The sequence below is a fragment of the Athene noctua genome, chromosome 1 (genome assembly GCF_965140245.1).
Source record: "Athene noctua chromosome 1, bAthNoc1.hap1.1, whole genome shotgun sequence".
Lineage (NCBI taxonomy): Eukaryota > Metazoa > Chordata > Aves > Strigiformes > Strigidae > Athene > Athene noctua.
The window spans coordinates 184246170-184258638 of record NC_134037.1 but is presented as its reverse complement, the minus strand read 5'-3'; the positions used below and the strand labels follow the sequence as shown (position 1 = coordinate 184258638).

The window sequence follows — 12469 nt, the reverse complement described above, 5'->3', positions numbered from 1 at the left end:
TTGAGTGGAGGAGTATAATTAATTTTAAAAGTCTCCAATGAGTATCTCATTTCTCTTTACAGCATTTAATTATTAGATTATATAGACAAAAACTGAGCATAAGACTTAAGGCTTGAAGTACAGCAGTAGGAAACTAGTCAAGATACATGGCGGTTGAATGGCAGAGGAAATAGGAAAAAAGGCTTTATTCATCATGCTCGATGTCAGGCATGGAAAAGTCTGCAAATAGTTTTATTACTGCAGAAGAATGTCAGGCTATCTTTCATGTTTGATTTTCATAAATGCTTTCCTTTAGACTTCCCCCCAAAACATACAGGAAGGTAATTTCTTTGGCCTACTTACTTCTTTTTGCACAGAAGTGACGCTCAATCAGTTCCCACTGGAAGCTTTCTCAGGGAGCACTTCTGTGTGTCCCCCCTGCTGTTCGAGGCAGCGCGCTGGCGTTTCAGTCCTGTGCTCAGCAGCAGTTCTGGATGAAATGCTTGCTGATGTTATACTTGACCAAAGAGGCTGAAAATTGTTGAACGAAGCTCAGGGTGTATAAGGATTCTTCCAGGTTCCTGAAAAAGTGCACAGCTTTGCAAAGCACTCGAATGATGTGCGTGTCTGGGGATTGCCCTTGCCTCTCTAATTCCTTCTGTGATGGGTGTTGGTTTTTTTCCCCTTATGATTCTGCCAGAGCCTCTAACTTGGGAGCTAGTACCTTGACAAATGCCAAAAGCAAAAGGAGTCAAGTGCTTGTGTTTTGATGAGGTGATGGAAACTGGCTTGACTGGTACCTCTGTCTCTCATTGCAGCCCTCTCAGCTGTCAGATGCGGTGATCTCCATGGTAACTCAAACCCCCAGACTCTTGACAGCAGCCTGCGAGGAGCAGCATTCAGCAGCTCAAGGGTCTCACGACCAGGTAAGCCAAAAGTAATCACCAAACAAGAGCTTATCTTGGGTATGCAGTTTCCTCTCCAACTGTCTTTCAGGTTTTTCCCTGCTTAAGTCACGCATGCAGTTAGTTCCTATGCATATACATGATGATACACTTCTACCAGTGCTGTGATTTAAGGCTATGGCAGTCCAGCTGTCTCAGATAGAGACGTCTGACAAAAAGTCTACTTTTATTCAGGGTTGTTTTTTAAGCTACAGATTGAAGAGCCACAAGGTAGCAAAGCAAAGAAGTACTGTACAATTCTTGAAGTGGCTTTCACGTTCAGTAATTGTTATGGTATGAAATAACTCCAAAGCACATCAGTGGTAAGATCTGTCTTGCCAGCGTACCTACACTGCTGTCAGTACTGCCCAGTGACTAACGTTAGGCCTGAGCTCTCTTACCTTCCTGGAATGGGCCAGAGACTATTCCTGTGTTCATATAACATTCATTGGTAATCTTCAGCCTTTTAAAATTGTTGCTGTGCTCTTTTTACACAACTTTCCAAATCCCTCACTGTACTAATAACAGCATGTGGGGCATTCTGGTTAACGTCTTAAGGAGGTACAGAATTCTTCCCCTTTTCTGTGAATTATGGAGAAAACATCAAGAAAAACCCATATCTTTGTCATATTGGAAAAACAGTGCAGGAGCTGTACAGCTGTATTCGCTATTCCAGTATCACTAATGCTGTGAACAGAAGTAGTATCTCTGGTCTTAGGCACTTACATGTGTGGGGGCTTTATAGCTCCTTTTTGTCAGAAGGTTCCACTGGCATTTGTAGTGAATGGTTTCTGTACTGTGAAGATTGTATTTATTTTGTAAGTCCTTGGTTTCTATGCACTGTTTTCTGGGTATTGCCTGCTGTACTGGGTCTGGCTGAGCTGGAATTAGTTTTCCCCTATAGCAGCCCTCACGGTGCTGTGGTTTATGCTGGGAGCTGGCAGGGTGTTGATAGCACCCTGGTGTTGTGGCTGCTGCTGAGCAGGGCTTACACAGCACCAAGGCTCTTTCCGACATTTCCCCCCCAGTGGGACAGGGTGGGCAAGATCGTGGGAGGGGACACAGCCAGGACAGCTGACCCAAACCGACCAAAGGGATATTCCAGACCATGTGACGTCTGCTCAGTATAAAGCTGGGAGAAAGGAGGAAAGGGGTGGGGTCACCCTTGGTCCTCCGAGGCAACCACTATGCATATTGGAGCCCTGCTCCTGAGAAGGGCCGACATTGCCTCTTCATGGGAAGCAGAGAATAAATGTTTGCTTTTTTTTTATGCTTCTGCGCAGGGATCTTTGCTTCGCTTTGCTTATATTAAAACTGCTTTTGTTTTACCCCCAGAGGTTGGTGGGTTTTTCTGTCTTATTTTCTTTCCCCTCTTTGCCTTGTTGAGAAAAAAGGGGGAAAGGGGGGGAAGCGATAGAGCAACTTGGTGGGTACCTGGCATTTAGCCAAGGTCAAACCACCACACCTGCATTCTTCCTTTCTTTCTTGCTGCATAAGCTCACTTGGCTGTAATATACCATCCCCATCGTACAAAGCAAGCCATATTACTCTGAGTAATCACTCAGCTACCTTTATTAACCAATCTGACATTTTTTCTGCCACAACCGCTATCAACAATATTTACTTTTGTATCATTGATGATACTCTTAGATAATGTTGAGCTAGTACTGCATGATTTTATTGGAGTAATGTAGCGCACTCTTCTTCAATTGTTATTTCCTGTTAATAACTATTATTATATATTTATATCTTAATCACATTTGATGATACTGATAATAATTGCTTACTTGGAATGTTGTGTGACTGTAAGCTAAATGCTGTTCAAAAGTCTGCCTGTTTCATTTATGGAGTAACTTCTATTGACCACAGTTTGTAACTTTATCAGATAATTAAATCAAACTTGCTGTTTTACTGACCAAGTTTCTATAAAATAGAATTGACTGGCATCAGTTTTATTCTTGTTATTTTCCAGTGAATTTATCCTTTATCTGTTTGCTGGTTGTTTTGCCTGAGATTAATAATGATTTAGAGTTCTGTACTTACTGAGATCATACTCATATTGGCAGAAGATGCTAGCAGTCTTACTGAATTTCTCTGGTGTTCCATAATGTATTGAAAATTAGCATCATTGAAATGATACTCTCACAAACACTTTTAGGACTCTAAGGCATAAATTATCTGGGTGTGCTAATTTAAAGTTGTCTTTTAACATTCATTTTGGTTACTAATGGCCTTCTTATCTGTAAAAATGCTCTTTTTTTCTACTTATGGAGAAGAAAATACATGTTGTTGTTTGGGTTTTTTTGCATAGCATGTTTGTATTCTTTTAAAACATGAATCAGAACTTGGAGGCCCTCTGCTTTCTTGTCTGATTTCTTTAGCCCAAAATTTCCTATTTTCATTAATCTCTAGCTGAGTTTTGGTTTTTTAATGAATAATGTAATATAATGTACACATGTAATGTAATTTTCAATATAATTACACACTTAACCCAGAATTAGAGTGTGATTATTTTGCCACAGGTTGCCTTTTTTTGACTATTTAATAGTGGCCTTTGGTCCCTGGTGGCAGTGGGGTAGGAAGAATCCTTCCACATTTTCTTCTCTGTACTTTCACCCAAATGCAAAATTTTCCTCTAGTTTACTGGGACAATGAACTTCCATGCTTGTAATTAAGTAAATTTTACATATTAAATGTGCAGGCTCAGAGTGTAATTATGCTTTTGATATTTGTAGTATCCTAGGAATAAAATTTGGAAGCATCTGATGTGTTACTGCTGACTGCATGGCATTTCTGGCTTACATCCCTCAGATGGACGTCCTTCGTAGTTGTTTTCATGTTTTACAAATGCATACTTAAGGAGGAGATCTTCCAGTTTTCTGATATGATTTGGTTTGCTTTATCTCACACTACAAACAGTATATCCTCCTGGGATCTGCTAGTATATTATCTGTATGAATTCAAAATCTTGTCCCCCTGGCTTATCTAATTCTGAGAGATAATATGTAATATTATCTGAGAGATAATATGCCAATAATGTAGAGGACAATCTTCTGTTTCTTTTTCTCTGGCTCTCTTTTCTTGAAAAGTTAGAAGTATTGATTTTAATGTGTTAATAGTGGAGATCTCCTTAACAGTTTAAAGTGGTAGCAACTACACAAAACATCTCCTCCTAAACCAGACTTATGGCCTCTCTTGCATGTTTCCTTGTCCTCTGATTCTTCTCTCCACTCAGGTGTCCATATCTAGGGTTACACTTACATTGCATCTGTTTCTGTAACACCTCCCAGTTCACTTGAGAAGCTTTTTGCCTGCCTTAGGTTGTCCTTATCCAAAGCGAGTAATCACATGTCGGTGAGATGAAACATATTCCCTAAATAGGGCTCCCTCTTGCTATGGGTGTGAATTGCTGTTCCAAAGGCCAGAACCTTTCACCAGATACACAGACAATAATTGATCATCAATCTTTTTACCCTCTGTTGATCTGAAGACCAGGCAGATCTCCAGGATCTTTTTCACATCTTGCTTCTGAAACATGCAGCTGGTCTTAATGCTAGCCAGAGATTTTGTAATGGGAGATGACAGTACATGCTTTAGCACTTTACCATCTCATAGTAACATTGGGACTTTTCTCTCCATGAAGGAATGTCTCTAACTAATCTAGGTTGAAGACAGAGCCAATGCAGGTAGAAAATGTCAGATTTTGAAGCAAGAAGCTCTAGGAAAATTTCATGTAACTTCCTGACATGAAGAAACTCCTTGTTGGATTTTGGAAAGTTTTTCGGAGCAGGGGTGCAAATCTCCTCAGGCAGTTCTGTATCAATCACTTAGCTGCACCAGTCAGAAGAAACCCAAAAGCAGAGAAAAAATTCGGCATTTCACATTTTTAGTGGATCTTCCCTTGTGCCTGGGAATGGACCGCAGAAATTTCTTCAGTCCTGTGTTTTACTAGTTTAGTTGTCCGAGCTAGGGCAACAATTTTCACATGATGAGTGTCAGACCACTTTTGTATTTTCTACTAGGTTAGGTAGGCACCAAAATTATTTCTCTAAGTTACTAGTGGCTTTTGAAAATGATGGCCAGAATTGCTATCAAGACTAATAAAAATACGTTTTAACAAAATATGGTCATGATAATTTTGTCCCATGCATTCTTACTGTCATCATTATTTATTATTGATAAAATGGGGGTAACAATTACACGAGGCTGACTATATCAAGATCATGTGTGATATGTTGTATGAATGCATAGGGAGTTATAGTATCTTGACTAGAAGACCTTAGAGTGTAAAAAGCAAGATGAAACAGAGATGAAGCAAAATTAGGTGTGGAAACATGAAGAGTTCAGGGAGTTCAGTTAGAAATGGTAGAAGTATGCACATGATACCTAGGAAGAAACAGATCACCCTTTACTAGATTGATGTTAATTGTATGAATTAGTTGCTTTGAATTTAAGAACAAGATGGATAGAATGTAAGTGAAAGATATTTCAAACATAATAGCTGATATGCTGAACAGGTTTCTGTTGTTCAAGGAGCTTGGGATGGGTGCATTTTGAGAATGTCACAAATGAAATGTGATAGTGCAAGTTGTGACTATTTTCAGTAGAAGTGCACAGCGCAGATTAACATGAGAAAATGTTCGCTGTTTTAAAAAAAATACAGAATAGTATTTTTCAGAAACATTTCAGAAGCATTCATTTGGTGTCATTGAGAAGAAAGTTTTCATTATATATAGGTCAGCATTAAGATGGTTGATCTTGATGAAATGTGTGTCTTCGTTTTACATAAGAACAACATTGCATTTTACATAAGGAAAGTAAAAGAAACTATCATCAAAGAGTTGGCTTGCAAATGCGTGAGTTTGAAAAGTATTACAATACACTTGCACATACTTGTTCCTTAACAATTTTATAATTCTTTAACAATCAGTGATTTTTAATGGTTTGTTTTAATTTATTTAGAACATTATCAATGGTATTGCACAGGCAAATCAAGAAGCTGTCTGTATGCTAACAGCAGATCCTCTTGACACTAGATCCCACCAAATCATGTTGTTGGTCAGTTAGATTTATGAACTAGAAAAATCAAGCTACTTTTAAATAATATCCTTTATACTATAATTCTTGGGTTTAGTTAATAAGCTCTATATTGATTTTGATTTCTAAAATTGTTTTTCAAGTATTGTCAACAAATAATATGACACCTGTGGGCCTACACATAAACTATTCCCTTTGAGTACTCAGCATTCGTTCTTCAGTGTGTGGTTATTTTTAAAAGTCACATGGCATTGTGTCAGTTCACTGAAAAATAGTGAGCTGTTGTCATAATACTTTTTAAAATAGGCATATTTTAAAATAACATATAAATAAACATTTTTTTAAATTTGCAACGTTTCAAGGCTAAAGCAGAGTTTTATCTTTATATTCCGTGATACTTCTCTTGCTACTCGGTGAACCATAGTTAACTGAACTCTGGTTTTATTGATGAAATAGGATTTAATCAGTACTTTTTGACCTTTCAGCCAAGTCAGAAAAAAAGGCTATCTAGCTAGAACATGAATTTGTCTATTAAGGTAGCAATTTTTATGCCTTAACATAGGCATGTCTGTGCTGGAGAGACAAGGAAACTACTATTCCAGTCATGGTCAACTTCTGAGATACTTGTTTTGAGCCTTCCTTTTATATGGTAGCATTTCAAACTACTGTTAGTGGAATAAGATTATTGAGCCTTTTTTTTTTTTTTTTTTAAATCTTTTTTCTTTAACACAGCTAATGTTTCAAGGAAGGTTTTCCATGACAGTGAAGAGAGGCTTGAGGATGTTCACATTCCAAAATAAGATGGTAAAATGCATCATCCTTTGATTTTTAAACTAAGATGGTGGTTATTTAAGGCATAACTCCAACCTTTTAGGACTGGACTGTGACAATCCTATATTCTTTGCTTTGTAGAGCACATCAGGATATCCCATTCACTGTGCCAGTCACTTGAAAGTGCTAGTAATAGTTACACAAAGTGGAGAAAGACAATTTTTGTTGTAATCGTTAGTAAGTGTATATTTAGTTTACTGGAGCGCCGGATGAAACAAAAGGTGCATGCCTCCATAAGCACACCACCCTGCCACAGGGTAGGTGAGGGTAGAGCTCTGTGTTGTGCTAAACTGCTCCTGTGGGTTTGCTCAGCAGAGACTTCATGCATGCAGATGGTCTTCTTCGTCCACCTGAAGTCTGCTTAACCTGTCCGGGCAGAACTGCAGAAATTTGTCCAGGTCAGTGAGGCTGCAGCACCCTTGGAAGACTCAGGTGCGTCCTTGTACATGTACCGTGCTAACACTGCGTGTGTAGCTCATTCCAGAGACACGGTGTCTTCTGCAAACTACCTGTAATGAGGGACTATGTGTGTTCAGTAAATCTGCTGCTTCCCAAACAGAATTAGGTCAGTTTTCCTCTGAAGAAGCGTAGGATTTTCTGTTTTTTAAAGGTTGGTTCACCTGAAGCTTTTGTTTTAAACTGAATTCTTTTATCATATCATGCTGTAGAAGTGGAATTGCTTCAGGCAGTCTAGTTAAATATACTCCTAAATAGCTGAAAGTCTCATGCAGTCATCCCACACAGAAACAGAACGTGTAATATAATTGTTCTTTCAATAAGTTGTTTCACTATAAACTAACCCTTGGAGATGTATAGGATCTGTATTGCTATTTACATATTTGTATGAGCTGTTCCTACCTGAACTGCTTTGATTAAATGGAACATGAATATCATTTAGGAATAATTGTGCTATTGTATAGATAGTACATGCTGAAGATTTGTGCCCAATATACAGATTAGCATCAGTTAATTTTAGAAGAATTTCCATCTTCAGGTGGCCTCTGAGCATTTTCACATGATATTTTACTGTCTAATCTTAACTCTGAATGCTGTAAGTGAAAATAAATATTTATTTTTTTTTTCTCTGAAGTTTACTTATCTATAGTAGGTAGAGTTAAGATATAGTTCTTTGGTGTGGATAGCTGAGATTTCAGGTATAATTAATCAAAATGGAATTAACAGGCATGTCAACTCTGATACTACATTTTTACTTATACACTGAGGTCACGGGTTCACACTTGGCTTTGTAATGGATTAGCTTGGCCCAGGCTTTTCTTTCATAAATGTGATTACACTGGCTTAGTAAAGTTGTTATTGTAATGGTATAGTTGGAGAGTGAATGATCACCACAGAAAAAGCTGTGGTTATTTAAGCCCACACCTGAACTGAAAGAGCAGCACACTTGTGTGACCCTGACCAACTCAGCGCAAAGTCCACTTCCAGCCTGCTCATTCTGCAGTCTGTTAAAATGTACCAGGATGTTCTAACTTTAAAGAATGCAAGGAGAGATCAGACAGTCTTTTGCTCTGATTCAGCTGTGAGGGACAGTAAACTCCAAGTAAGGAGCAGAGGCAAATGGCTGCAGTGCACCGCACCAATGGTTGTACATCGGAGCAACCATTTATACAGTATGTCTTGAAATACTCTTTGTGTTGACTTGGGCAAAGCCCATTCCTCTTCAATAATCATATTGCATTCAGACCTTCACACATGAGATGGCTTCCCAGGGTTGTATAGTGCTGTGTCTTCTCCTAATAAATTGTTCAGGAGATTGGGTTATTATTATGCCTGTTACCTACTCAGAAAATATATGAGGAACAGGAAAGACAGTCTTCCAAACAATGCATCCATTGCAATAAAACCAAGTGAGTTTGTAATTTTTGTTACATCTGAGATGGCTAAAATTTTTTGATTGGTTACTGTGAGCTACAACATTAATTAGCAAGCATCCCAAATCTCTGTAATATGAATTGTGTTTATTGTCAATTTAAATGAGTTTAAATAAGCTTAGTTCAGTTGATGCACGCACAAATTAATTTCCCTTTTATCTAGCCTGCTTCCAGTCCTAATAAACAGAATAATCAATCGTAGCAACCTTCTTCTATAGCATGATTGTATATCTCTGATCAAGGAAATGTAAAATAATTTCTCTTTAGTCCCTACTTAGTTCCCCCCATAATGAAGGTCTTTGGATATGATGATTCCTCTTAATCATTTTTACATTCCTTGACAGAAAAGAGAAAAAAAAATTGGGCTTTTTTAGTTTGTATGTTTAAAGAATGATTACATTCCAACATTGTAAAACTAATTTTAAAAGTGTAAGATTTTTTTTTGATTCTCCACAACACAGAAAAAATGCCACTCTGACTCAGAGAATTCATCATAAACAAAAAGGCAATGATACCATGTTTTGAAGAATTTGTACTGTAGTGATCTATACTCATCCTTATCAGTAATAGCTGGTCTGAGGCCACTGGCGCCTTTCTTACTGATTCCAGTGAGTCCTAGACTCTGGCTTGGCATTTTCTCTCTTCATTGAAATATAAAGGGCCAAGCAAAACCTGAGGTTCATGGAAGATACTAGGAAAAAAAAAAAAACAACAAACAACAACAAAACACTAAAACAAAAACAAAAAAACCCCAACAATTAAAGCTTCCATTTAGGTTACTGTTTGAGAGCCCCTTTAATAGATGAGCTACAGCACGTACCTTATTCCCACATGGACCTTGAACTGGCCTGTGAATGAAAAAATAGTTTTACTTTTATGTTGAACTATTTGCACAATATATTGTCTATGATCTTTTAACTATATGCATATAGAGTACGTCACACATTTAATAACTTTTGTCTACAGGCAATTATGAAAAAGGCATAGTATGTGAAAGATCAACTTCCAGTTTGTTTACAGTAGTAGTTTACAGCTTCTTAGTGTTCTTTTGCCTTTACCAACCAGTTCTTCCTTATGCAATTGCAAAAGGCATTAAGGCAACTTACATTCTAGCTGGTTTATCTAGAAACATGTGTTCAGAATATAGCCCATTAAGTATAGTTGACAAGACCAGAAAAACAGCAATCTGTCTTAAGAAGTATTCCTGCCACACTGGTTAACAGCAGTTTCTGGACTGCTGGTTTAGAAATACTGTTCCACATCAAGGTGTAGCAGGGATTGGCTTCAAAATAGTATGTAAATGCATCCTGAGCAGTCAAACGCTGCTTCTGGTATTTTGGCTTAAAGATGCTGCTGCTGTTTCTGTCTCTGCTCAACGCTGATAGCAAAACAAAATTAGTTTGGAGAAATCTTAGTGTAATTCAAGTGTAGCTGCTGGCTTTTATACAGGAATTGAATCATATAGCCCATATAATTCAAACTGGACTTTAAACATGTTAATCATCTTGTCTTATTATGTGTAAGTTCAATGTTAAAGACTTGCTTAATATTAGAATATCTTCTTAAGTCTGTAGAGAAATTAAATGCAGAAAATATGCTTTTTTTTACTTCGAGCTTTCAAGTTATGAACTTTGTTCCAAAAAAGATTTGACATGAATACGTTTTGACATTGAGATGAGTCTTTTCCTCTATATTAAAAATTGAGCATCATCATACAAAAAACAATAATCCTTTTTACTGGCACAAAAGAAGGGTGTAGTGCACCTTTTTGAATAAACATTGTAATTTGGCCTTAAACAAAACCATGTCTCCTTGTTGCTTATGTCATCCCATTCCATGATTACAGATATTAAATATCTTTGGTTGTTTGAGGCTTAGTAATTTTCTTCAAATTTTGACCTCAAATGTAAATTAATCCCATGTTTTAAAAAATATTACTTTTAAGTTCTAGCACAATAACCTCATTTTACACTGCCAAGTTTCATGATTTTTTTTCAAATTCTTTATTTTTTGAGGCAAAAGTTCAGCTGTGATAAAATATGACTAAGGCTAAACTTTGTATCTGATATGCCAGGAGATCCATTCCAGCCATGTTTTCCCAAAACATTGCTTCAAACCTTTCCAGATTATATCATATCATATCATATCATTCCAATATTTTTCTTCATTTCCTTCTTTTAAACAACTCTAGCTTTATATCAGACTACTGATCATAGTGGGATGATTCTGTCTTAAACAAACTGAGCTGATAAATCTCTATTTAGTAGTAAACTGGAGAAACTATTTTTTCCTTTTTATGTATGCATTTGATTTCTCTCTAGATACTGATAGATCATTGCAAATTATCTGCTTAAGGGTAAGCCCAAATATTTTGAATTCATCCTAATTAGATAATGTTTTGGAAGTCTGTTAATATATACAGTCTTTGCAAGCTCAAAGAGTGAAAATTTTCCCCGTAAGTAGATGTCTACAATTATGCAACGATCATTTAAAAAGTAAAAAATACAGTATCAATTTTAAATCAACCCAAGGCCAGAGCAGAAAAAGTCAGGGAAGCAAAGCTATCCATGGTAACATCAATCTGAAGACTGTGCTCTGAGGGATGAGGAAGGGGATCAGCAGAAGCAGTTGGCTCAGGAAGGTTGAGTGAAGGGGAGCAAAGTGTGGTCTGACAACCCCAGCTGGGAGCCTGGAACCTAGGGATCCTCTGAGTTTCTCCACTCCACAGATGCTTGGCTAGCTAGTGCGGCGAAAATCCAAAAATGAGGGAAAACTTGGTATGTGTCTGAGTTAGATTGTGTTGTTATTGCCTATTGCCATCTTTCTTTCCATTATATTAACTTTTCCATCAATGTCAAAGTTTTCGGAATTTACAACATCTCGTTACACTGAATTTCCATTTCTCTCGCAGTGCTTATTTCAGTCATTGCCCAAAGCTTTAATGGTGCCATGTGTTTCCAAGCTCTCTCTTCTTACTGTGATCCCCTGTCCTTTAATCAGTGACTGCTCTCACCTTGCATACAGTGCTGGGAGTAAAGAGGTTTTCTGAAGTCTGGCCTCTTTGCATATGTCCTTCTCTCGACTCTTAAGTTTGTTTTGGTTTAGGATTTCACAGGAGAACGAGTATTAAGAATTCATTGCTAGGTGATGGTCTGCATCACTATATTATGTTTTGTGTTCCTAAAATTTTAACACAACTATATTGAATACAAATGAGATTGCATTTGTATTGATTTAAACTGTTGTTGCTATGCAGTGGAAGAATTATATGTCCCTTTGAAAGAGAAAACAAAATAGGAGTGGCCTTGTTCTTACAGGGACAGAGGAAATAAAATTTCCAATACTGTGTCATGTTCGTTACTACTAGAGTTGATATGTTGATGAAGTCTTTTAAGTAGATGGGTTTTGATGTGGCATTGTCCAGTTGCTCTAGTTGACTGCTACACTCAGCCCCAGGGCTTGTTTACATAATTTTAATTATGCTTTTCAGTAGATTTAGGGAGAGTTTGCACAGCAGATTTTATTCATCAAGTGGTTTCTTGAAGGTCTAGAAACTTGCATCCTTCTCTTTATTGTAGTAGTTTGTCTTGAGAAGATACCAGAAACTTGAAATGGGGGATTTAGCTAAAAACTTTGCAAACACAGCAGATACTAATCTCTCTCCGATGAAGGTGTTACGTTGGAAGGCAGATGCTGAGCTGTTTACCAAGTCAGATGTGATCACTCTGTTCTAAATTAAATCTACCCGTGATGGTTAGCGTGGAGCTAATCAAATCACTTGCACCATTT

General features: G+C 37.4%; 1 protein-coding gene across 1 annotated transcript in view; it reads left to right on the top strand.

Annotated features, from left to right (window-relative positions):
• The window catches only part of TBL1X (transducin beta like 1 X-linked), a 200913-nt gene that overhangs the window by 105988 nt on the left and 82456 nt on the right, over positions 1–12469 (top strand). Inside the window, exon 3 of the mRNA XM_074907404.1 lies at positions 798–905. The gene's annotated coding sequence lies outside the window, so the exon portion shown is untranslated. The remainder of the gene's footprint in view (positions 1–797; positions 906–12469) is intronic.